Genomic DNA, 24753 nt, shown 5'->3' with positions numbered 1-24753 from the left:
ATGGACGCGGAGGGGCGGGCACCTGCCCGAGGAGAGGCTGGCCTGCAGCGATGGGCCTCCCAGTCTCTCCTCCTGTTCTGGCGCCTCAGCCTCTCGCCCTCATGCACGGCCTCAGAGGCCCCGCAGCCCAAGACGCCTCACCTCCCAACCCTGCCCAGGTGGACTCTTCCCAAAAGGAGCAAGGCAGCCGTGTGACGCGCTGAACTTTTCAATAATCCAAAGGGAAGGCGGTCAAGATGTGAGAGTTTGATCAGGTCGAGCATTGAGCGAAGAGGATTGCTTGGGCCGATATTTCCGTTCACGTGGCTTCGATCTCTCTCTGGATGTGGGAGTCCGTAAACAGACTGGCTGTTCCGTAGATCGAAGGGTGCTGGTTTAACACCTTGCGATAGCCACAAGTGCTAATGTGTTAACTGCTGATTCTTCACATCTCCTGGATACGTGCAGCTCCTGATTGACATAGCTCTGGGCTTAGAGTCCCGGGCTGTAAAAACTGAAGGAGCCTGTCTCTTAGTTTCCTTCTCAGAAGTTACAATATATTGAGGGGTGTCTGAAGTCGCAAAGCCCATAGTGGCATAGCTGGAACCCGGCATCCTGACCTCGGTCGAGGGTCGTGGCTGGTTTTGCCCTCTGCCCAAGCTTCCCTCTCCGTAGCAGGCTGGTCTCTGCAGACTGCGTTACTGGGGCCCCCTTGCTCTCGGCTTTCCGTCTGCGTTTGGCTAATGGGAGGCGCCACCTGGAAACCAGGAGGCGACAGGAGACAGGTGGCAGCCCTCCTGGGCCCCCGCCCTGCCCCTGATCCCCCAGTGCAGGGAGCCCCCTGCCCCATCTCTTGGTTTGTTGTCTGTTTTATTTGTTTTGTCGAGGAGTTTGGTTACAGGGAAAAGCAGGAGAGCAGTCACCAGAAATAGTGCTTTTCAAACCTTTGATTTCATGGGCAAACATACTTCCCCCTAAAATAGCAGCCCAGGATCCCCAGTCCTTCTTACTGTCACTTCTGCAGCAGGGAGACCTGGTGGGGTAGCAGTGGCATGGCTTCCAGAAGTGCCCATTTCACTTGAAGATTTGAAGAGTTAAGTAGGTGATAAGTAATTAAATTTTTTTTCAAATTAATAGATATAGAGTACAAAATTTACCAAAAATACTTGATATGCTTTTTTAGATAAAGCCTTGAGACATTAGAGAAATTTTCCACTTACTCTGGACACTTTGGGGTACCCCTGGGGGTATGACTTCATTCTCAGGAGTATTTTCATTAAAAAATCAGAGAATGCTGAAGAGGTGAGGCTTAAAGCAGCTGCTACAAGATAATACAGGCTGTATGGTAAGAAAGCGATCAAACTTGAAAGGAGATCATCTGTAATAATATAAATGGTAATCCACGTTTAGCCCTAGTCATTGAAGAGAGCTGTGGATTCTCAGAGCAGGTATATTCATTCCTGCTCGCGAAAAGACACCCAGATGTACTGAGCAGATGGCTCACCGTCAAAGACTGGTGGAGTGGGGCCTGACTTCTGCGTCATTGTTTTGTCTGGGGCGCAGAGTTTTTAAAAATCCCGTTTGAACGCCTCGTGGGGGAGGGGCAGGGGCAGAGGAGCTCTGTTCGGCCACAGTCTTACTTCTCCCCGTTGCCTTAAACCGGGCAGCCTCGCCAGGTGAGCTTTCGTGAGGGTCTCCCGGAAGCGCTGGTGTGTGCTGCCTTGAGTCGATCAAACTGTAGGTGAGGGCCGGGGTGAAGCAGGGGCAGACGTTAGAATCTCCGTCTGCTGGACAAGGGGGCGTTGGGGCACGGGCAGTTAAGTGTTTTTGGGTGGCTGGTGACGGGACAGACCAGCAGGAGGGCCCCAAGCTCAGGCACTGTGATCGATCATAGAGGCTTCCCCAGCTACCTACACATCGGGATGGGAAGTCGGAAACCAAGCAAGGGACTGAGAGCTGCGAGCAAAGGCGTCCATTCATCCTCGGAGCATCCAGACGCTGAGCTCCTGCTCTGCTCCGTGGAGGTGCTTTGGTCCCCCCCACAGTCTCAGGAGACAGAACAGGGACCGGGCAGTGGGGATGGCAGGCAGGCGGCTGGGGGGGTGGGGGGTGTGGGTGGGGCACACGTGCTAGGTCTGTTGCGACCATCTTTTTAAAAAATATTGTATTTTTCTTTTCTTAAAAATCTTTGAGTTCTGATTGACACTCCCAAAGCCGTATGTATTTAATATAAACAACTTGGTGGATTGGGAAATAAGAATACACCTGCGAAACCATCACCACGGTTTCCGCCAGAATCCTATTGATCACCCCCAACTGTTTCCTCCGACTTTCTTGTTCCTTATTACTGTTACTACTGTTGTTTGGTGCTGAGAACACTCACCGTACCACCTACCCTCTTGGCGAGCTCTCCGGGGTGCAGGCCGTGGCGTTAACTACGGAAGCTGCGCTGCGCGGTGGATCTGTAGGACATGCTCCCTCCTGTGAGGGGCACTTAGTGCCGTTTAACTCCTCCCTGGCTCACCCCGGGAGAGGAGACAGCGGTGCCAAAACTAGAACCAGAGCGCAAGCCACCGCCGTCCAGAGGTGCCGCACCGGGAGCCTCGGGCCGCCCTTTAAAAGGTAGCCTCCTCTGGTGAAGGTGTTTGATTTGCATCTTTCTCTTTGGCCTCAGCAAACGGGCCGCCGCTGTCCAGGCTCTGATTCCGTGTGTGGCATCTATAGAAACACCAAGCGTGGTGCTCTCTTTCGCCCCCTGCTGGCTCTCGAGGCCGATTCCCTGAGACTGACAGATATTTGGGTGCTGAAATGACTTCAGAGAAAATGGAGGCATGCATGTGGGTTGCTTTTAGAACAAGAGAGAAAGCTACAGTTTTTTTCCCCCCTCAAAGAGGCAAATCCAATCCAATGGAATCTCGATATGTAGAGATATCTCTATCATATATAGATAAATGTATATGTACGTATTATCCCCCTTCAGCTCCTGGTTTCTCTTGGCTACGCACAATGGCAAGGCAAAAATGGAAAACTTGAAAAAAGGAGTTGACAGCATTTCTGATTCAGCTGGCAATTTGCTGCGGTATCCAGGGAGACAGCTTCTCACATACATTAGCATAATGTGAAATGGCAGCTAGAACCAGAATTTACTGTCTAAGCAACTCAGGCTGAACAGCCTTTGACGACAATGCAATTTAAGGGAAATCCAAATATTAGGCCTAGGTGACTGATGCAGTCCCAAAACCTCTTCATTGCAAACCCGTGGGGCCGGGTGTGTGTCCTCATTTGTGCTCCCCGTCCTTGGGGCAGAAGAGGTGGTCGGAATTCAGGGTTAACAAAGAAAGATGTTGTGGCCAGTTGGGATCCAATATAGCGTTCGGCCCGCTTCGGCTCACTCCAGTCCCATTATCACCAAAATATATTTCCTTTCCCTCTTGATTTTTTTTTTTTTGGCTGAGATTTTTCCATTTCCATTGGTGGCCAGATGCTGACATTTCTCCTTCCCGTGTTTTCCCCAGGAGCCTTGTCGTTGAGAATGTATCTCCTTGCTCCCCAGTTATCTGAACATCACACCACCGCAGATAGCAGCAGAACCTTGAAAAGGAGCTTTGCTTCTTAGCAGGGAGGCCGGGCGAACCTGGGGAAGACATCCTGATGGGTCGTGCTTTCTGATGACTCAGAGCTTGTCCTGGACATCTTCCAGGCAGAGGAGACACGGGCACAGGTGGCAGTTCCCAGGGTCCACTCTCCCAGGTGACATCCCTTCTAATCTACCACCCACTGTGACTGTTTGTTCCAGACTTAGAAATCCCAGATGCCCCAGAGACAGGACCTCCTGCATCTCGCGAGCGGAGGTCAGAGGACAGAGAGCTGAGGGGTCCAACTGCACACATCACCTCGGGGCGAGTGGGTCCTGGAGACGCCGTAGGGACAGCCGGGTGGGTGCAGAGTAGGTAACAGTTCTAGGCTTTCAGGTGCTGGCAGGGACGGATCCAGTTCCCCAGGGACCTCCCTAGGGCACACTGGAACCTGGCTGCCCATCCGCGGGGCCTTTCCCAGCGGCCGACTGTCCTCACTTCTGACACCGATGGCAAGGTTGGGGGGGCCCCAAGATCGCCCTCATTCACTAGATTTCTCCCAGAGCATTCTGAAAGCTGGTATACTCAGTATGCTCAGGTTAGGGTTTATTGCAGTCGCGGAAGACAAAGCAGATCCGCCAAGGGCAGTGTCCAGTTCCAGCTGCCCTCTCCCCAAGGAGTCGCGGGCAGCGCTCCTGTCTTGCTTCAGTGGGTGACGGCGTGCATGGAGCCTGCCCGCCAGGGAAGCCCCCCCAGCCTAGGTGTCCTGGGTTTTTATTTGGGCTCCATCATGTAGGCGTGGTTGACTGACCACGTGGTTGGCCTCCGTCTCCAGCACCTCCCGGGGCTGAGCTGATACCACAGGACCCAAAGCCCCAACTCTGCGTCTCATTATCACACTCGCCTGAGTATCTGACCGAAGGCCGTGGGCGAACAGACAAACACTCCAATCGGGCGTTACTTTCCAAGCACTTAGAGAGTCACCTCCCAGAAGCCCAGAGTTGAAAAGCCTGACCTCCCTTCGGGCAAGGTTCATTCTTTACTATGCAGACTCTCTTGGCCTGCCAGCAGTAATCGGCTCAATTACGGCCAGGTTTCTGCAGCTGGAGGAGGCAGGTGGGCCCGGTGACAATGGAGGGGCAAGAGCCACAAAGGAGGGGCGGGGATGAGGCAGAAACTGTGGTGGGAGAGGGAGAGGGCCGCTGTGAAGTGGACCGCGATGTTATGTATGAATACAGTGGGAGACACGAAGCCCAATTGATTTGTGAAATATTGTTTTAGGCGGTGATTTATTCTTCCATTTTGTCCATCAGGGGGGTGTTGAACCAAGGATAAGTGTATCTTAACCTTCAGCACTGAAAGCTAGTTTTTCTAAAAAAGCAAGATGAATGGGGGTCCGCAGTTGGAAGCGATCTGCTCTGGAGGTGGCGGCGGCGCTGCCGTCTCCGCACAACCACACGGGCAGCAGAGAGTGCAGGGAGCGCGGGGCGACACGGGCTTGGTTCTGCACGTGTATCGACAGTGATGATTATTCTAATTATAAATAATGATGGCTGCCCTTTATAGGATGCTTCCGAACACCACGCACTGTTAAATTATTTGCCAACGGGATCACATTTAATTATTTCTGGTGATCGCTAGGGGGTGGGTATTATGACCCCAGTTTTATAAAGGTGACAGTGGGACCCTAGAGTGGCACTCAGAGCGAAGTAGTAAGCCACAAGGCTCGCAGGTGACCAGGCCCGGGTTCAAACCCAGGTCTTTCTGACCTCAGTGTCCGTACTTGGCCCGCCATGGTTAGCGTGGTCTACAGAGTGGAGGGAGACCTCTGGTTTAGTGTTTCACGTGTTTGTTTCAAAAGTCTGTGCGTCTGCTGAGACTGAGGCTGGGCCCTCCAGGACCCTCGGGTTTCGACCTGAAAGACTTCCGGAGGGCCAGGGAGGTGGGGCGAGGTGGGGGTGGGCTGAGTGTCGTGGCTGTGTGGTAACTGTGCAGACTTAACCTCAGGCAGCTCACGGGTTGCATGTTCAGGCCTGTCCGTCTGCACCGGGGGGAGGTGGTTTATATTTGCTCCTGGGAGAAGGCCTCTCGCTGTGATGGGGTTCATAGACGAAGCATGTAAAATGGCGGTGGGAGCCCCAGAGCTGGTGTGGCTGAGTTGGTTGGGCATCGTCCCACAAACTGAAAGGTCACCAGTTCGATACCCGGTCCGGGCTCATGCCTGGGTTGCAGGTTCGGTCCTTTGGGCCACGTGCGGAAGGCAACCAATCGGTGTGTGTCTCTCACATCAACGTTTCTTGCCCTCTCTTTCTCCCTCCCCCTCTGTCTAAATCAACAATAAAATAAAAAATATTTTAAAAAATTAAAGTGGTGGTAGGACTAGGCAGTGTGAGAATTCTGTCGCTCATGCCCCCTGAGGGCAGGAAGGGGGTCTCTCATATTCCCTCTCCAGCGTCTGCCACAGCGCCCGGCCCCTGCAGAAGCTCCCTGACGGTCTGGTGAACGAAGGAATGGGCAGACGTGTGGGGCGGTCAGGCAGGGGTGCGTCTCTCCTGGGACTGAGTTAGGTGAAGACCGAAGAAGCAGGGCTGGCTTTTCCGTGGCTTCGTGGCCCTTTTCAGTTTTAAGGTGCATTTGTGTGCATAATCTCATTCGATCCTCACAGCATCCCTGGAGTGCAGTTTCACTGTGTTCGCGTCACATTACTGGGTGAGGGACTTGAGGTTCCCAGAGGTTCAAGCAACTCGCCGAAGGCCACGCGACTCAAGAAGGACTAAGATCTTGTAACCCCACATCCAGTGCCCTCTTTCCAGGAACCCCAGAGACTGGTGGGTACAGGATATAAAGGTGTTAAGTCCAGCCCCACAACTTTTAAATATGGTCACGATGGCCAACAACTCTCTCTCTGTCTGCCAGTGGAGGGTGATTGATTTGGAGGTGACTCTCTGTGACAGTGGGTCTGGGTGTCCCCCAGTCAAGATTCTTTGCTGATTGGACTAAAGCTCACCTCCATGCACTGGCCCTGGGTGTGGTGCCTGGCTGGGGGGTTGGGGTCCCCCCATGCTTGTCGTGGAGCCTGAGGTTCCCCCTCCTTGAATTCCTCCTGATCCGTGACCCAGCCCATCTCGAAGCGTGAGAAAAGCTTTTGACAGTGGAGACCTCACCCAAAGAGGCTGTTTGGGCAGCACATGACACAAGACCTCTTAAAGGCTCTCTTAAGTTTCTTAAGAAAAAATATTGAAGCTTGGAACCGCCAGTGGTGCTACAGCCTGGAGCAGCTGTTCTTCTGGTAGACGTGTTTGGGGGCAAGACTCCGTATCCATGGGAGAGGACCATTTCTTCCATCTTCCCGGAATCCTCCCGGCTGCCTGGAACCCCGGTCGCCGACTGCTGTCCTCACCAGCGGGTGTGGACGCCTCACCCCAGCGCCCCGAGCGCTGAGTAGAGAAATGAGCCTCCTTTCTGGTGTCCATCAGTTCTCTGTTAATGACTCAGAGTTCTGGTTTAACTGCTTTCTCGGCAGATGCTGGACACCCAGAGTTACTAGTCCAGAGGGCGATCCCAGTAGGTCCGGCATTGTGCCCTCCCTGTCCCAGGAGATGGTAGGTGCCTGCTGGCTCTAGGTTTAGGGGAGGCTGCGTGCGTCTCTCAGTGGGCTGGGCGCCGCCTCTGGGGGTCCTGAGGACGTCTCGACACCTGCCCCCCCATCCTGCTGCTCCACGAGCCGTCTCGGCCTTTCGTCTCGGGACACCCAGGACCAGTGAGGAACTGGTGGGGGGTGAAGACATGAAGAGGTGGTTATTATTTACAGGATGTTTTCCAGAAATGCTGTGTTTTCGTTGATTGATAATCAGGAAGTTGTTAATTACATGAAAAATTTGTCTATGTAATTTTCATAGACAATTATAATCCTATAAACGGAGATTAGGGGAAGAGAACAAGACGCAAGTTGTGGGTCATCTCAGCGTTCTTGCTGCCGTTGGAGCTCACTCGATGTGTGGCTGGCCTGGACTCCTTTCTGTCCCTAAAGCTGTCCTGCCTGGCACTCCACTGAAACCAGGTGGTGCTCCCGGGGACTTCGTCCTCGGCCAGGGTGGCTGCAGCAGGACCCCAGGTGTGTCTCCTGACCTTTCTTTTGTGGGGGGGGGGTGAGCAGAGAGGAGCAGGATGTGAGTAGAGAACAGCAGAGAGAGCCCTCCGCCACAGCTGACTTAGAGCCAGAAGAGTGGCTGGCCCAGGGCAGAACAGCCCATGAGTGAAACTCGGTCACTTTTGTCGGCCCTTTTCCTTGATTCCTGGACCTTCTACTTACCTCAGATTTCTAGGCTGAAGGGTTTTGCTGTCTCTCCTAGTGAGGAATCGAATAGTTAGGGTCTGGATGGGTTATTCCTACCAAGAGTGCCATTCTTCCTTTTTAATGAAAAGAGGGGACGCTGCCTCAGTGAAAATGAGGACGAGGCAGTGGTGGGCGTGAGACCTCAGTGACCTCAGATATCTGAGGGTTCTGCTCAGTAGCCCACCCCGTGGTCACCTGCCCTCGGCCGCCGCCTCTTCCGCCTTAGGCCGGCCTTGGCTTCCAACCAGCATCCTCCAGGGCACAGCCTGCACGTGGGCATCCCTGGCTGCTGTACCGACACCAAGCGTCAGGCGGAGAACCAAGCCATGTGTGCGGACGCCAGGGTGCTCTGAGCCCAGAAACCCCGCTGGCGCCGGCCGCTGCAGAGCCCTGTTGTCCTCTGGGCCTCGCCAGCCTTCTTGCCCCAGCATCTGGGAATCTGGGACGTCCTTCTCGATAATTCATGGTGGGTCCTTCTTTGGACAGGCTTTTCTTTAAGAGCCTGTTAAGGGCCTTCCTGGCTGGTTCTCGACCTTTCATCCTGTAACTGGGGGGAAAGGAGGGGACAGGCTAGTAACCACTTCACTGTCAGAACCGAGCTGGTGCCTGCCCTTCAGCAGATGCTCAGTGAAGGTGCTTGAAGCTCACCCTGAAAGCCAGTGTCGGAGCTGAGCGGGGAGCACACGGCTTATTTCGCCCAGCTTGCAGCCCTGTGTCCCGTGCCACGCTGTTTACATAGAGCTACAGGGTTGCCTTGGGGCCCATGTCTCTCACTGGTCGCCAGTAGCAGACGCAGTGACTGTGCAGATGTTCAGATAGGACACGTTCCCCCAGGTCCTGGTATGTTTGTGTCCTTCGATTAGAGAGCTGTGGTGCTGGAAGTACTGTAAGCACCGTGTGGCTTTAGAATCTAGCAGCAGAAGTCAAGACCTTTGGGAAGTACCTGGTTCAACTTCTCATTTCTGTGTGGTCAGTCCCCAGCTCGGGGAAGCCCCTGGTTTTAGCTCAGATGCTCAGGCGGGTGGTCGATAGCTTCAGGAAGCACCTGGTTCAAGTTCACAAGCTCAGGGGAGTGGCCTACCATTCCAGGGAGCACCTGGTTCAAGTTCAGATGTTCCAGGTGGGCGGTCCACAGCTCTGGGAAGAGGACACCCCAACACAATAAGGAACTGACACTCAGGACTTTCTTTTAGTAGATTCTCTTTTGATCCTAAAATTTCATGCAGTTTAGCAATGTACACATTCCACTACATTTTAACATCATTTCTGTTTGTCAAATGTGTTCACCAAGAGTCATTTCACTACTTTCAATGATTTTTTTGGTGGCTTTTACTGTTTTTCCTCAAAGCGTCATTTCCATTTAAAATAATGGGCTTTTTTCAATAAACACTGTGTCATCCCAGTTAAAGCTCAATCAAAACAATGCAAAGAAAGATAAATTCTCTACAAGCTTCCTAAAAGTCAGAGCCATAGCTTGTGGCAGCCTTTGCTGCGGAGTGCTAGCCTGGCCTCAGTACTGCACTGTTCCGTCTTGGGTATCAGAGCAGTTGATGCCACCGCACTTCGCCACCCAGAGAGGCAGCAGAGCCCCGGTGGGGAAGGCTATGTCTATGCTCGGTGCCCTCTGACCCCCCCGGGTGCTCTCCGGCTTCCCGGTTCTCTCTGTTTCCATATGTTTCTTCTGGACCATCTTCTCCGTGGATGTTGGCTCTAGCCATCAGGAAGCCACTTTGCAGGCTTCCTCATTGCCAAGGGCTTGCGCAAAGCCAGGTACATCAGACATAGACTCCTAAAGTCTCCCCCGATTGTGTTCTCAGTTTGCCTGTTGCCCTGGTAACAGAGGAATCCCTACCCCTGCAACAGGTCCTGGGTGAGCAGACTCCCCCCAACCCCTGACCTCTGTATCTGGGTCCCAGTAAGAATCGTCCCAGCATGCCTGAGTGTCCCGAGAAGCTGGGGTGGGGAGGAGTGGGCCCCAGAGCCTCTGCGTGCCCCCACCTTCCTGCAGTGGCTTTCCGTTGTCACTGCCTTCGGTCCCCCGGGTGTCCTGGTGTCCACTGGCGCGGAATGCGGGGGGCGGGGGTGGGGTAGGGTCATAGGGCACGATCCTCAAGTGTTTCCCTGGACTGGTTTCCTTCTGACATTCCTTTAATGGGGTCTTTGTGGTGAGCATACGTGGTTTAAGGGCTGGGCGAGGTTGAGTTGGCTTCATTTCCAGTGGTTATGGCTAGGCGAGGGGAGTCTGCTGGTGAGGACCGTGACCCCTCCTCCTGCGTCACCCTCTCCCGTACATTCACTTTGTGACAGGCACCACGGTGCTCCTCGGCCCACTTCCTCTCTCTGGCTGTGAGCTGCCGGTACAGAACAGTGTCCTTCTGTCTCGATCATAGCTCCAGCACAGAGCTCCTCCCAGGGGTTGCCTGTGCTCGTCCTCAGCCAACCTGGCAAGAAGAACAGTCGTTAACATGCACTGAGGGTTTATTCTCTGTTCCAAGTGTGGTTCCGCTAAGTGCTTCCCTTGCGTTATCTCCTCTACATCTCCCCAGCAGTCCTGTGAACTAGCTGCCTCTCGTAACACCCTCTTCCAATGAGACAGCCCTGGCTCAGAGAGGTCAGGCAGCTTGCCTGAGGTCACACAGCTCGTGTCGGGATTTAAACTTGCTTTCCCACTACGCAGGACTGCCGGCATTCTGCCTCATCTTCGTGTTCTTGCACACACGGTCCCCTTGCCCAGGCCCCCTTCCCTCCACGCTTCAGCGCCCGTGGAGATCCCAGCCCCGCCGTGGACACCCCAGTCAGAAGTGAGCTCCTCCCCGGGCTCCCGTGGCTCCAGTGGCTCGGACTGCTCACCGCGTGCCCCCTTGTGTTAGTGTCCGTGTTCACGACGTGGCTGCCCAGCTGGGCGGCACGCTCTCGGAAGGCAGTTTTTAGAGCCTTTCCTCTCCTGCCGGGAGTAGCGTGCGTTCCCACGTCGTACGTGATCCACAAACCCTGGTTGTGGATGTTCCTTTGCATTTGGGCCATTACCTGTGAAGGCGTTTCGCCGAATTGATGTTGTGCGAAGCAGTTTGAGGATTTCACTAACACAAGTCACTTTTCCAGTCCCCCCTGATTTAATAGGTAACTTAGAAACAAAGAAGGAATAATATGTAGCAATTTCCATGAAGGTGTTTATTGGAAACAAGAAGAATGGTTGAAAGCTGCTAAAGTCAGATCGCTAAATAACAGTCAGTATCAGCTATCCTGCCTCACTGGGAAAAACGTAATTCCCTTTTGGAAACCTGGTTTTGGGCCTCTCTCCCAAGTGTCCTGAGGGCCTCAGGACGGGGGGTGATGTCACTAGGCATGACCTCTTTTTTCTCCCAGAGTCAGGGCTTCTGAGGACTCCCCTCTGGCCGCTCGCTAGTGGGCTCCCTGGGACACCTCCCCTGAGCAGCCCACCTGCTTGCCTTCCTAGGACAGGACTTGAAGACATGATGACAGCAGCTTGGAGTTGTTTTTTTTTGTTTTTGTTTTTGTTTTAAGCAAACAACATTGCAAACACAACTTTTGCAAACCCTTGGGGTCCCTGAGCTATAGAGAATGAGCGAGAAATTGAGGCATTTCTGTAGAGACAGACACGAAGGCACAAATAAGTTAAGAGACTGACCAATGACATAATCCCAAAACCAAGCCAAACCACAGCATTCTGCAAATAAGAGCGCAGTGAACATGAGCCATCTGAATAGATGCTGTTTCAACAGCATGACCATCCGTGATGACTGGGGAGAGCTGGGTCACCTGTTTTCATTTCCACTAAGCATGCCAGCAGGTCTGGGCTTCCCGTGCCCGGTACTGTCCCCAAAACCGTGCCAGGGCCCCGGAAGTCCCTGTCTGAGTATAATGCTTCTCCTAAGAGAGGCAGGTTGAAAGCAGTACCTGAGTAAGCGAAGACCCATGTGGCTGAAGTCTTTCCTCCTACATGCAGGGAGGCGTTTGCATTGCTTTGTTGTAACAGACGATATCGAGGAGTTCGCCATCCTGAGTTTCCAGAGGAGATGCCCCGAGGTGAGTGTCGCTGAGGAACTGTTTGTGCTTGGAAGCAGGATGAGGTAGCTGTCACCCTCGCTGCCCAGCGTAATTCCTCGCCCGACACCTGAGTAGCTCAATCAAGTTCCCTTCCAGATACAAGACTTAATGTCTTTTTTTTTTTTAAATTCCATTATACTGCCCATGGAAACGCTACGAAACACACAGCGCGCAGAGAAAACACCTCTTGTCCGCACACTTACTTGTTGACAGAATTCATTCCCACCTGGCAGGGACTGAGCGTGTCTCAAGGCCTCTGGCCGGCGTGCGCCGGAAACGGCCTTGCTGTTGAGAACAGTCTCTGGGAGGGGCCTGAGGCATCTCCCTGGGTGACAGATGCGCTGATGGGACGTCGTGAGTGAACCACAGCTGGGCACATCGAGCCATATTTCAAAGACCGAAGGCGTCTTTTATAAAAATAAGTTCCATGAGAAATCCTTTTGTAGAGAGATCCCGTTTTAAAGTAAACGAGGATTCTTCCGTTATTTCGCTTAATCCGAATGTGCTGAGACTCGCTGCAGATATTTCTCCTGTGCGATGGGCTGTCCCAGCAACGCTGAGGGTACGTACGTGGAGGCCGTGCGGGGGCCGGGGGCTGTGGCTGCTGGGAGCTTCGAGAGGCCGTGATGGCATCAAGGAGGGGCCATTGGTAGGGGGCAGTGTGGGTCTGGTGGTAGGCAGGCGGCTTTGGGTGCATCCAGCAGGTTCTGTGGGGACAAGCAGGAGCCGGAGCTGGAAAGACATGGGTATGCAGGGACAGCTGGAAGAGATCCTCAGGTGCGAACCCTTGGGACTTACCTGTGATTCATCAGAAGCTGGGAGTCCTGGGGGTTATCGGGATAAAAGCAGAGCTTAAGCCCTGGCTGGCGTAGCTCAGTGGATTGAGCGTGGGCTGCGAACCAAAGCATCGCAGGTTCGATTCCCAGTCAGGGCACATGCCTGGGTTGCAGGCCACGGCCCCCAGCTACCGCACATGGATGTTTCTCTCTCTCTCTCTTTCTCCCTCCCTTCCCTCTCTAAAAATAAATAAATAAAATCCTTGATATTAAAAAAAAAGCGGAGCTGAATGAATCAGTTCGTATTTATCAAATATCTGCTGTATCAACATGCTGGACCTTGACGCTTATTCCTTATAGTCAAGTCTGTAAGGTACCATCGGAAGGACCTCAACATCTAGTTGGAGAGAGGAGATATGGAGAGTCAGACAGATACAGGAGACACGGACTTTGCAGACTAACAATAAGGGATACAATAGGGCTGAATGTAGAAGACCTGTTCCTGCATTCTGCTGGTGGACAGGAGGAGGAGGGTGGGGGCTGGGTGAGAACGGCGAAGGGTTAAGAAGTACAAACTGGTGGTCACGGAACGGCCAGAGAGATGTAAAGTATAGCACAGGGAACCCAGTCAGTAATATTGTAGTAACCACGTAGGGGGCCAGGTGGGGACTGGACATATCGGGGGGCCCGCTCTGTAAACTACAGGATTGTCCAGCCACCGTGCTGCACACCTGAACCTAATACAGAATAGTATTGAATGTAAACTATCATTGAAAAAGAAAAAAGAGAGTTGGAATGTTAAAAAAATATCGAATGTCAACTGTAATAGAAAAATAACAAAAGAAAACAAACACACAAAAAGACCAGTTCCTGGGCTTAAAATACCGATTGAGGCATTCAGAATTGGGAGCATCTAAGAATTTTAGTCGACTCCAGCCTGGTCAGCAGTGCGAGTGGCTGCCAGAGAGCGAATACCGTCTCCAAGTTCATGGCTGAGGGCTCCGTGCCCAGGACAGGAGGGCCGAGGGGCCCGGGCTCTCTGCGCGGCGCAGCCCATCTGGTGGCGTGTGACACACGGCTCCGGGCAGGTCGGTTTCGGAGGCACATTGGAACACGGCGGTGTCTCTTGAGGGGCCATGGCCGGGAAAGGGAAGGGGCTAGACAGCATGTCGGACGAAGACGGATCATGTCGAATAATGTTCCTCTGTTCTCCGACAAACATTCTCTGCCACGTGACCGGCCCTGTGGAATGTGTCAGGGATTTAAACAGAAGCTTGCCAACCTTGAAAACAGAACAGGGACTAGTTAGTTTGGAGAAGAAAGGACTTGAGGGTGAAATTTTAAGACAACGGTGTAGAAGGAAATTTCCGAAGAAGTAAAGTAAAATCAGGGCCCAGCCCCAAATAAGGGAAATCTCGAAAACAATGGGAGCAGGGTGAGCACCTGCCTTCCTCACCCATACGGAGGGGCGAGAGCCGAGCGGATGGAGTGATAGCAGAGCACGTGTGTGACCTGCGGACTCTCTCGGAGGTGAGATGCTGCTGTTGGCGTCCAGAGGCCGCAGGCTCGTGGTGGGAGGGTCCTCGCCTTGGTTGGTCGGGACACAGGACTTACCGGTGAGTGACTCAGAAATGTCTTCTGGAGCCTGGGACTGCTCTGTGAGGCGATTTCCCGGGGTCCAAAGCAAAAAACAAACAAACAAACAAACAAAAAACAGAAACAATGAGGTAGAAGGAGGGAGAGGAGGAGGCTATGACAACATCATAAACTTCTCATTTGTTTATTCTGAGATTTTATGTCCTTTTCAGGGGTGTCCGGCTGGCGGGCCACAGGGTGGCTGTGAATGAGGCCCAACGCAAAATCATAGCTTTACTTAAAACATTGAGATTTGTTTGTGTATTTAATGTGTTTGTGTATTTAATGTGTGGCCCGAGAGAGCTCTTCTTCCAGGGTGGCCCAGAGACGCCCAAAGGTTAGACCCCTCTGTGAGACGGTTTTCATTTTTCTTTTCTCTGAGAATGTTTTTTCTTTTAGGATAGGGTAGTGTTAATAGACTGTACTGTATTTTTAAAACATTATTACTTAGCGAAATAATAAGTTAACGCCCTTTTTACGGGAGGACTTGACCAGCCTGCGAAATTTCAAAGATTGGGAAACACCGTCCAGTTCTTCCCGACGCGGAGGCTGTCACTCCTGTCACGGACCGTGACTAGTCATCGCCACATTGCTGGTGGGCACAGCAGATGTGGTTGAAATTCACAGGAGCGGGGACGGCCCCTTTCATCCCAGGCAGCAGGACAATGTCCAGTTTAGGAGCTGAGTTCCGAGGCGCACACTTCTGGCTGAAAAAAACGTGCTCGGCGTCTCTGAGGCTGGTGGGTGGGCAGGCGGTGGGTCGTGCAGCGTGCTGTGAGGGCAGGCACTGTCCCCCTCCCCGCCCCCTCCCTTCTATCCTGAGTCCGACCCCAGTGACCCAGCTTCCTGAAGAGACCGGGGTGCCTCGGGCCAAGCCGGCTGTGAGCAGGTGTCACAGCGCTTCTCAGAGGGCCGTCTCTGCGGCCAGCGGAGGCCTCCCACCGCGAACCTCCATAAACGTACAAGTTCACCGCAGATTCTGTTCTGGGACCATGGAGGTCAGAACCCCCTAGTGGGCTCCGTTTGAGCTTCAGGGACCGTGTGTCACACACAGGGTTCTTTGGAGGTCCAAAACGGTGGCAGGAACCCATGTTGGGTGACCGTAGTGTCTGCTCGCTTCCCGTGGCATGGTGGGTGGGGGACACGTGGGGCCCTGCCCGCCCATCTTCCCAGGCTCGCCCTCAAGGAGGGGCTTGGAGAGGCCTCTGCTCCGACCTGTAACTCTGAGGAAAGAGATGGCGTCGCCCATGCTCTCACAGCACACATGCTCACAGATGCGTGCTGTGCTTCTGGAAGGACGGTGAGGAGAAAGGAACCTGCAAATCGGAGGACCGGTGCTATTTCCAGAGCAAGGGGAAGATCCCGGGGTGAGCAAACACTTCGTGTTCCGTGCCCCTGGGTGGCCCCGGTCCCACGCTTGGGGGAGTTCCCTGACGGGGCTATATTAACATCGTGGACTCCCTGCCGGCTTTGGCCGGTGAGTCAAGCACGGCTTTTCTCACTAACGAGGTGAGAGAAACCGCCCCGGCCGCTGCTGATGCAGGCAGGCTGGCCGGCCGGAGGCAGGGCCGAGTCTCTGGGCACCACTCGCCAAGCTCCATTTCCGGGGGCAGCCTTCTTGAGCGTGGAGTTGCTTTCCAGCAAACAGGCGTTTCAAGTGTCCTCTCCCCTCCCCAGCAGAGATGCTGATTTCCTGCTCTGGGGCGGGGCGCGGGGTGAGCCCGTGCGCTGCGCCCCCTGGGTCTCGGGCAGCGGCCCCAGATGGCCTGCGGACCACACTCAGAGGAAGCTTTGGCCCCCCCGCCCCCACCCCGTGTTTTCTGTCCCCCTGCCCAGCATTCTGGTCTGCCCTCCAGCCTGTTAATATTTTGCAAACGAACAGTGAACCTAGGAATGAATGCTTTTGCAAAGGGAAGCACAATCCTTTGACCAGGGAGCTTCTGTCTCGTTCCTTCTCCCCCCTCCCCCCGGAAGGACATTGTGGTTTGTCAAGATGCGTGAAGGGCTTTTTTTTGGGCAGTGGGGTGGGGGAGGCGAGTCAAGGGCCGCGTTCCTGCAGGAGCCTGTGATAACTCCAGCCCTTAATATTATTTTATTTTAAGTCTCATTTTTAAAATAGCTGCAGGGCTGCACCTGGAATAAAAATGAATTAAGAAGAAAATCACTGCGTGGAATCTAAATAGCGCCTCGGGGATAAGCTTGTTCTTCTGGTGCTACCGCGGAGACCCAACAACGTTTTTTTTTTCCTTCCTGAAAGCGCCGCGGAACGCCCAGCACGTGAGAAGACACCGAGATGTTGTCAGTTTTCCTTCCTCGGTGTTTAAAAATATCATCTTGAAGGAATACTTACCTGTCTTCTTTAGTCCTTTGTCAGGTTGGGCAGCAGGCAGCTGACACGTACCACCTGCCTGCGAGGGATCAGGGACCGCAGTTCAGGGAGGGACACCCCCTTCTCCCCCCTTGCTTCCAGGAGCTTTCTGGAGACTGCGAGGGCGGAGGTGCAAATGAACCTTGGTCCTGGGAGGGTCCCATGTGCTGGGTGCCACGGGAGGGAGAGCACAGAACCCTCCACCTGGGGAGCTACCCTCAACCTGGATCTTTCACAAGGAGGCTGCCAGGGCACTTCCGGCAGAGGGAACAGCATGTGTACAAAGGGGAAGGGCAAGGCTTCGTGCAGAGGCAAGTGGAAAGCATGGAGAAATGTAAGAGAGGTGGCGGGGGGACGGCTGCCAGGGCCCATCGGTCACAAGCTTGTGTGCTGGATGGAATTGCTTGGATATTGTCCTGTAGGTGGAAAAAGAAATTAAGTAGGAGACTGATGTGATAGGATGTGCTGTTTTGAGTGAGCATTTTGTCAGTGGAGTAGAGCTCATTCTGGAGGTCATGTGTGTGTGTGTGTGTGTGTGTGTGTGTGTGTGTGGTGGGGGCGGGGGATCTGACCCTGGAGACCAGGAGCCGCTTCGGCAGTGGTCCAGGTAAGCCATGGTAAAGGTCTGGAGTAGGCCAGGCGCTGGGGATGAAGAACTGGTAGAAGAGATGCCGAGGAGGTACAATAGGGCAAAAGGTCCTCTGGATGGAGAGGCCAGAGACAGAGCTGGACTCCGGGTGACCAGGGAGGGGGAATCCCAAGGTGGGAAAGGTTGTCAGGCCTGAAAAGTGACCTTGGGCTTGGTGGTCCCGGCAGCTGCAGCGCTGGCCTTGGGGACAGCAGATTTAAAGTCATTCGGGGCAGAAGGCAGGGATGGAGGGAGAGGAACAGACCACGGTGGGAGAAGGAAGCATCGGGGCTGGTGTTCAACTGTGGGGAGTAAATCGCAGAGTTGAGCCACCTGCCTATAATCAGTGAGGCTTTTTTTTTTAAACCCCCTTTGGTCATTATTTTCACTCCGTATTCCTGAGCGTGAACGACAACCCTGAATACGCAATGCCTGATGAATCTGGAGTAGGGGAGAATAATGGGGAATTTCCTTAATTACCACTCTATTTACAGTTCCGTTTCGGAGTCCAAATGGTAGTTTATGACACCAGTTTAAGCCTCATCAGATACGAGGTATTGACATAGCATGACTCCCCGGAGAGGAGCGTTAGTGGAATTCAGACACGGCGCTGGCGAGTGTAGATTCAAACGCAGACAGCGCTGTAATCAAGGCACAGCCTATTAAGTAAATGAACACTTGCAAATGCAGGGATGGTAGAAGGGCAGGTAGTCTAAAAATGTTCTCATTGTTCGTTCTTCCTTCCCAATTGCACGGGCAATGAGAAAGGAGGAAAGGAAGGATTAATGAAGAACTCTAATAGTAGCTGTGGCGGGGGGTGGGGGGCGGGCGGGCGGTGGGCAAAAGCACTCTGATTTATTTATAAAAAGTTGTGTATTTATTCTTACATGTTTAAACTCGAGTCACCTTCAGAGCACTCTCCATTTGGTGCAGTACACCTCTCGAGAAGTTTTGTCCACTGCTCAACACAGTTTTTGAACTCGTGGATTTTGATGCCTTTTAGTGCTTCTGCCGTTTTTTTTGTTTGTTTGTTTCACCTCCTTTGCATCAGCAAAACGTTTCCCCGTGCAGACCTTTTTTATCCAGGGAAACAAAACACAGTCACTTAAGGCGAGATTAGGAGAATAGGGGGGGGGGGGTGTGAGGGTCATGCCGTTTTTGGTCAAAAAGTGCTGAACACTCAGCGCAGTGTGGGCAGGTGCACTAGTAAATCACCCATCATGAAACAGGCAAACATATTCAAAGTGTCTTCAAAAAATTTCACTGAAGCCAAACGCAGCCTCTCACAACAACACCAGCTAGTACACTGATACAGATGAGTTCTTACAACACCTAGTGGGGGAAGCCTGTACTACAAGGGGCCCACCCTCCAGAAGAAAATTCCAGGTTTTTTTGTGTCCCCCCTCCTATAACTCGTTAAATGCTTAGATGGTGCCAGGTACTGTGCTAAGTGTGGTTCATGAACCATCTCATATTAAACCATCTCACTTAATGCTTCCTACAACCAGTGAGGGAGGGCTGTCATTCCCCCTTGGCACTGAGGAACTTGGAGGTTAAGTGGTCACACAGCTGGCTGAGGGGACGTCACGATCCCTGGGCACAGCCAGACTTAACCACGTGAGAAGAGCCAGGCTCAGCTTCCGCTCTTTCCCTGATGCTCTGGGCCTGAGCTCGTTTTTCAGCAGAAGGTGGAAGTTTGCTCGAAATACTCTAAAATGCTCTGGCTCTGCAATCCAACCAAGTTCTCCCACCCTTTGTGATTGCTTTTGGCCCTGCCTCCAGCAACCTGGCCACTGTGCCATGGCCCACAGAAGGAGTGACCGGCGGGAATGGAAATAATCATACCAGCCTCCCGACTTGGGGAAGCGGAAGGCGAAACGTCTGCTTCCAGCAGCTGCCAGCCTGGCCCTGTGAGCTGCACCCGAGGGGTATGGGAGGCCCACCCGTGGTCTCCCTCTCCTCAGAGACTTCCCGTCCTCTCTTCCGCAGCCAGGTGTGCCGTTTCCCCATGGTGCGCTCGGAGCTGCTGGTAATTTTACGTGGGTCTAGAGGTCTTTTTCTTATCATTCACCTTTCAATGTTTTATCTTTCGCCTTCGGACATGTCTTACTGCAAAGACACACGGCTGAAGCATTTATGGAACTCTCTCCTGTCCCTCCCGAGGTGGCCATTCTTTGACGTTCTACTTCTCAGCACACGGCTTCCTTACCCAGTGCCGCTGGGGTGGAGGGTTGCATAGTGGTTGGTCAATGTTTATTTCTTCTTTACAAAAAGATTTCTTTCTCAGACTTCTTTCTCAGATTTCTTTCCAATGTCAAGATCGTTTTAACGATCTTGACATTGGAACACTCCTAGTGTTAGATCCTCTTTCTAAGTGTGAGAGGGCTTATCTGCAATGCCCAACCATGAAAACAAGAAAGGAGGGAAAGAAATAAGAAACCTGGGGACCTTGAGAGGTGGGAAGGAGGAACAGAGAACGGACTACGGTTTGGAGAGGTGGCAGTCGTCGTCCTGGTGAAGATGGGGTGAGGACTCAGCGGGAGAACCCCCTTATCTCTGGGAGGTACATTCTGAGACCCCTGGGGATGCTGGCACCATGGATGGAACTGAACCCCTGTCAACCGCGGCTCTGCTGGAGATGTGGCCGCAGCTTCTTCGTGGGCAGACGTAGCCTCTCCAGCGATGTTTATGTTTTTCAGTCCCAACCTGTCCCTGGATCAGTGTACCGGTCCCTTCCTCGCAGTGAATGGCCTGGCATCTCTCCTCCCAGGGGACCCCTTGCTGAAGTCTTCAGAAAGGCCCGGTGCTTCCTGGCACAACACGTTGTCATCAACCAGAACACGTCTTCTGTCCGCCTTCCACCCACAAATTTAATGTTTCTTCCATCTTAACTGAGGGCTTAATGCACATTTAATGTGGCCATAATTTTTGCAGCCTGAGGTATGACAGCAACTAGCAGAAATGTATTTTTCCTTCTTCAGAATTTCATGGATGGGTTTTTTTCCCCTACATACACCTTAGCAACCTCAGCACACCATTTTTTTCCCTTTCGTTAAGTGGAGGACATTCACTTAGAGGAAGCACTCGATGGCGTCTCTTTGGCATGTCCAAATTGCAAGCATCACTCTTCCTGTGCTTTGGGGCCGCTATTAAGTACAGCAAGGGCGACTTTAATACAAGCTCGGCAGTACTGTGATGGTCGGTCCGGCAACCGAGATGGCCACTGAGTGACCAACAGCGGGGAGCGTGTCCAGCATGGCGGTGCTGGACAAAGGGACGACTTACATCTCGGGCGGGACAGAGCAAGACTCGTGAGGTTGTTATCATGTCATTCAGAAGGGTGCTCAATTTAAAACTGATGGATTGTTTATTTCTGGAATTTTTCCATTTCGTATTTTCGGGCCACCACTGGGTGTGGGTAACCGAAAGTACGGAACGCGAAACCGTGGGTAAGATGGGGGGCTGCTGCATGAGCTGTGTCCAGCTTCGTTCAGCTGAGTCGTACGAGGGTTCTTGCCACGTGGTTGCTGCTGTTTGTTGAGGTTTGACGTGCCGGGCTCTGTGTGAAATGCACTTATGCATGAATGGTCCTGCGTACGTATCCTCACCACAGATGAACAGCCAGCACCAAGCCTGTTGGTAATGACCGTGACACATGGTGTGGGAGCTGAGCTTGTCTCCAGAGGTCAGAGGTATTCCATTTTCTCTAAATGCACTTGGGTAGATTTTCTGTGACTTTAAACCCTCCCTTTACTGCCTCTCGATGTGACCAGTTTTACTGTTATTGTTAGTGATTTCTTTCTGACTGCCCTGAATTTGTCTGCTCTGAGGTTCGAGGGGTGACGTCTCAGTCTGGCATTCCGGAATTTGGTTTGCGAGCGCATTTCCATGGTCTCGGAGACTCTGAAAGCTCTGACATCGTCTCCTCCTGACCTGTTCATTTGTCTCACAGACTCCTAATTTCCTTAATTCCTCCTTACAAAGGAGACTTTTCTGTCTTTTGAGGACTTTAGCTGCCCTTCTGTAGACGTTTTCTGATTCCATTGTGTCTGCACCCAGAATTGAAAGTGAAAGTAGTGTTTGTCATCGAAGGCCACGCTCTTCTTCCAAAGTGCCTGAGGACAGAACAATGTAGGGTGACAGAGGGGGTCGGCGAGGTTTGTGAGACGAAAGCAAGACCACCCCACACCGCCGTGTGTGCCCAGCGGGAAGACTGAATCCTGAGGACCGTTGGCCACGGGGCCGGGACTGGTCAGTGTTTTAGTCACAAAGATGCCCAGGGTGGTCAGAAACTGTAGCGATGGGGCTACGTGACTGTACAGGGGCTTCTGTCGGGAGCCAGGTGGGTAGGAGTAGTTCAGAGAGCAGAGTCCAAGGACGTCCGAGGAGCATGGGGCAGCGCGGAGGTAGGGATTCCGAGGCTCATGTTGTGGGGGGACTGGCCGTGAGAGCAAGGGTTGGGTCTGCCAGACCGGGCGGTCCTGTGTGCAACCTCTCTCCTTGGAGACACTGTGACGCCTTACCAGAGCTGTCCGAAGGTGCCGTATTTTTCAGACTGTAAGATGCTCCCAGGTTTCAGAGGAGGAAAATAGGGGAAAAAATGTGAAGCAAAAAATGTGGTAAAATATTTAATAAGATAAATGACGTAATATTTCACCAATGTTAAATATAAACAGAACTCCACAGCGGCATTAACAATCATTATTCCTCCCAAGTTTGGGGGTGAAAAGTGTGTCTTATAATCCGAAAAAATATAAGGTCATCATTGACGTGGTTGGGGCTGATACCGCGTTGTATGGAGACAGGGACACTGTTTCCCAGCTAGGGTCCTTGGTTGCCCCATGGGCCCGTCCAGCCTCGTGCTGTCTCTGGTCCTCACACACGAGCTGAGCCTGGATCTTCCCAAAGCTGTGCCCTGGACAGACCAGCACCAAGGATGTGTGACCCTGAGCTGCTGTTAGAAGAAGACTGTGGAAAGTGTTCAGCTTGTCCTAAAGTCAGTCTGTACTTAATGTTGCTTAAAATAGTCAAGCCAACATTTAGGGGCTGAGAAGGCCTTTAAAGTATCAGGACCCGCACCCGGCCCACCCACGGCGCCCCATCACAAAGGGCTGCGTCCTGCCTCTGCCTCCCGGCAGCCAGCTCGAGCCTGCCCTGGTGGCTGTTGTGCCAGCAGTTCTGCCGGGGGTCCCAGGTCTGACTGAGTCACAGCAGTGTCTCTGGAGACCCTGCTGGCAGCGAGACTGTGACGTCTTTGATGATGGAGGGAAGCTGGCAGACAGGAGTATCTCGACCCTACAAGATCAGCGAATCTTCAAGGTGTACTGCTGGCCCCAGGACCCGCCCACAGTGCTGCAGCAGCTGAATGAGCAGCGTCTATGTGGCCTCTTCTGCGGCATTGTCCTGGTGGCCAGTGAGCAGCCCGTGCCGGCCCAGCACACGCCGCTGGCCATGGGCAGTGACTGCTTCAGTCCCATGTTTACCCTGGGCATGCGTGAGGCCATCTTGAAGGAAGTGGAGCTGATTGGTGCCTCCTATATTGGCCTCAAAGCCATGATGGACTTCTTGTATGGCGTGGAGCTGGCGCTGGGCAGTGGCAATGCTTAGTGCATCCTGGAGATGGCCCAGCTGCTGCAGATCCGGACGGTGGTGGATTTCTGCTGCGGGTACCTGGAGCAGGAGGTGAGTGAGGACACCTACCTGTATATGCAAGTGCTGGCCTCCAGCTACAGCCTCAAACAGCCAGATGCCTTCATCGAGGGCTTCGTCCTGAGCCACTTTGGCACGCTGTCCTTCATGCCTGACTTCCTGCAGAACATCTCCATGCAGAAGCTGTGCGTCTACCGAGCAGCAGCGAGGTGCAGCGGGAACGTGAGCGTGACCTGCTGCAGGCTGCCCTGTAGTGGCTGACGCAGCAGCCGGAGCATGAGGCCCACACACACCAGGTGCTGGAGCACATCCACATCCCCTCTGCACCCGAAGAACGGCCTGCCGCACCGCATCAAGCCGGCTGTGTGCTCGCCGCTGCCCAGGGAGGCCCCGGCATGGGCTTCGTTGAGGAGGCTGTGCACTGCCACCACAGCCTGGTGGCCCAGCCGGTCATGCAGACCAAACGCACAGCTCTCTGCACGAACGAGGAGCCCTCGATGTGCATGGGTGGTGGTGTCTCCGAGCGGTTTCAGAAGCACAGTGACAATACCTGCTACCTGGCTGCCCAGAGCAAGCAGAGGGTCAAGGAGACACCCTGCTGGCCCCGCAGAGCCACCACGGTGTTGCTGTCCTGGGTGGGGTTCACCTTCATCGCTGGCGGTATCATCTTGGGGGATACTGGAGGGGACACAGCGTCCAATCTTCTTTATAGGTATGACCTGCACTGTAGCAATGGATCGAGGTGGCCTGCATGAACCAATGCCATGCGGATTTCGACTTTGCCTCCATTGAAGACATGCTGGTGGCCACTGGTGACTGGGATGACAATGGAGCTTTCTCTAGTAGAGACTTACAGTTAGTTCCATGACTGACTCCTGGTTCTACATGGCGGGCTTGCCAAGCTTCCTGTATGGCCATGCAACATCATCTCCAAAAACTCTGTGTACATCTTGGGGGGCCACGAATACCCTCTCAGCCCCCTCTGCAAGAGCCTGGTGTGACCACCGGAGGGACGTGTGGGAGGAGGCCAGCCCATGAGCACAGCATGGGGCTGGGACAGCACGTGCAGCCTGGAGGACCGCATCTGCTCCCTCGGGGGCAGCGATGGCGGTGGCGACAGCCGGGAGGCCATGGTGAGTATCGACATGCTGGGCGTTGAGGCCTGCAGCCCATGGTGCAACCAGTGAACCCGTGTGGCCCCGCTGCTGCGCTCCAGCGGCCAGTCGGGCGTGGCCACGTGGAAGGGCCGCATTTACGTCCTAGGCTGTGTTAAGTGGGAGAGTCCGGCTTCTGTGTCCAAGACGGCCCAAGTGTACCTAGAAGAGCAAGTGGGGTCAAGGCACCCACCTGCCCAAGGCCATCGCCAGCGGGTCTGCCTGTGTCTGCTCCCTGAAGCCACAAGCTGGAAGACAAGAAGAAGACGGGGCCAGGCCCCCGCTGCCTGCTGAGACCTTGCTCCCCACCGCCACCTCCCGGAGTGTCTGCAGACCAGCTGCAACTTCACAGAACCCCGGGACCCTTTGGTGCCACTTAGCTTTTTTTTTTGTTTTTTCACTTTTGCGATTCTTGGTATTTCTGATATCACTATAACCAAGTAAATAGTCTACACAACTTAAAAAATATACTCTAGTTTGAATTACAAACAATAATAGATCATGGAGTCAGAGAGATTCTTGGAGGTCTGTTTCACCTGCCTGCAAAAAAGGCCTTGGGATCGTTGCTGATGCCCTTTGTGAGGG

General features: G+C 53.4%; 1 protein-coding gene and 1 pseudogene across 2 annotated transcripts in view; both read left to right on the top strand.

Moving 5' to 3' along the window:
- The window catches only part of TMEM178B (transmembrane protein 178B), a 322401-nt gene that overhangs the window by 141149 nt on the left and 156499 nt on the right, over positions 1-24753 (top strand). The window lies entirely within an intron of this gene.
- On the top strand, positions 22623-24548 carry LOC123829817 (annotated as a pseudogene).

The sequence above is a fragment of the Phyllostomus hastatus genome, unplaced genomic scaffold (assembly GCF_019186645.2).
Source record: "Phyllostomus hastatus isolate PE091 unplaced genomic scaffold, TTU_PhHast_1.1 phas_scaffold_114, whole genome shotgun sequence".
Classification (NCBI taxonomy): Eukaryota; Metazoa; Chordata; class Mammalia; order Chiroptera; family Phyllostomidae; genus Phyllostomus; species Phyllostomus hastatus.
This window is presented reverse-complemented; position numbering and strand designations above follow the sequence as displayed.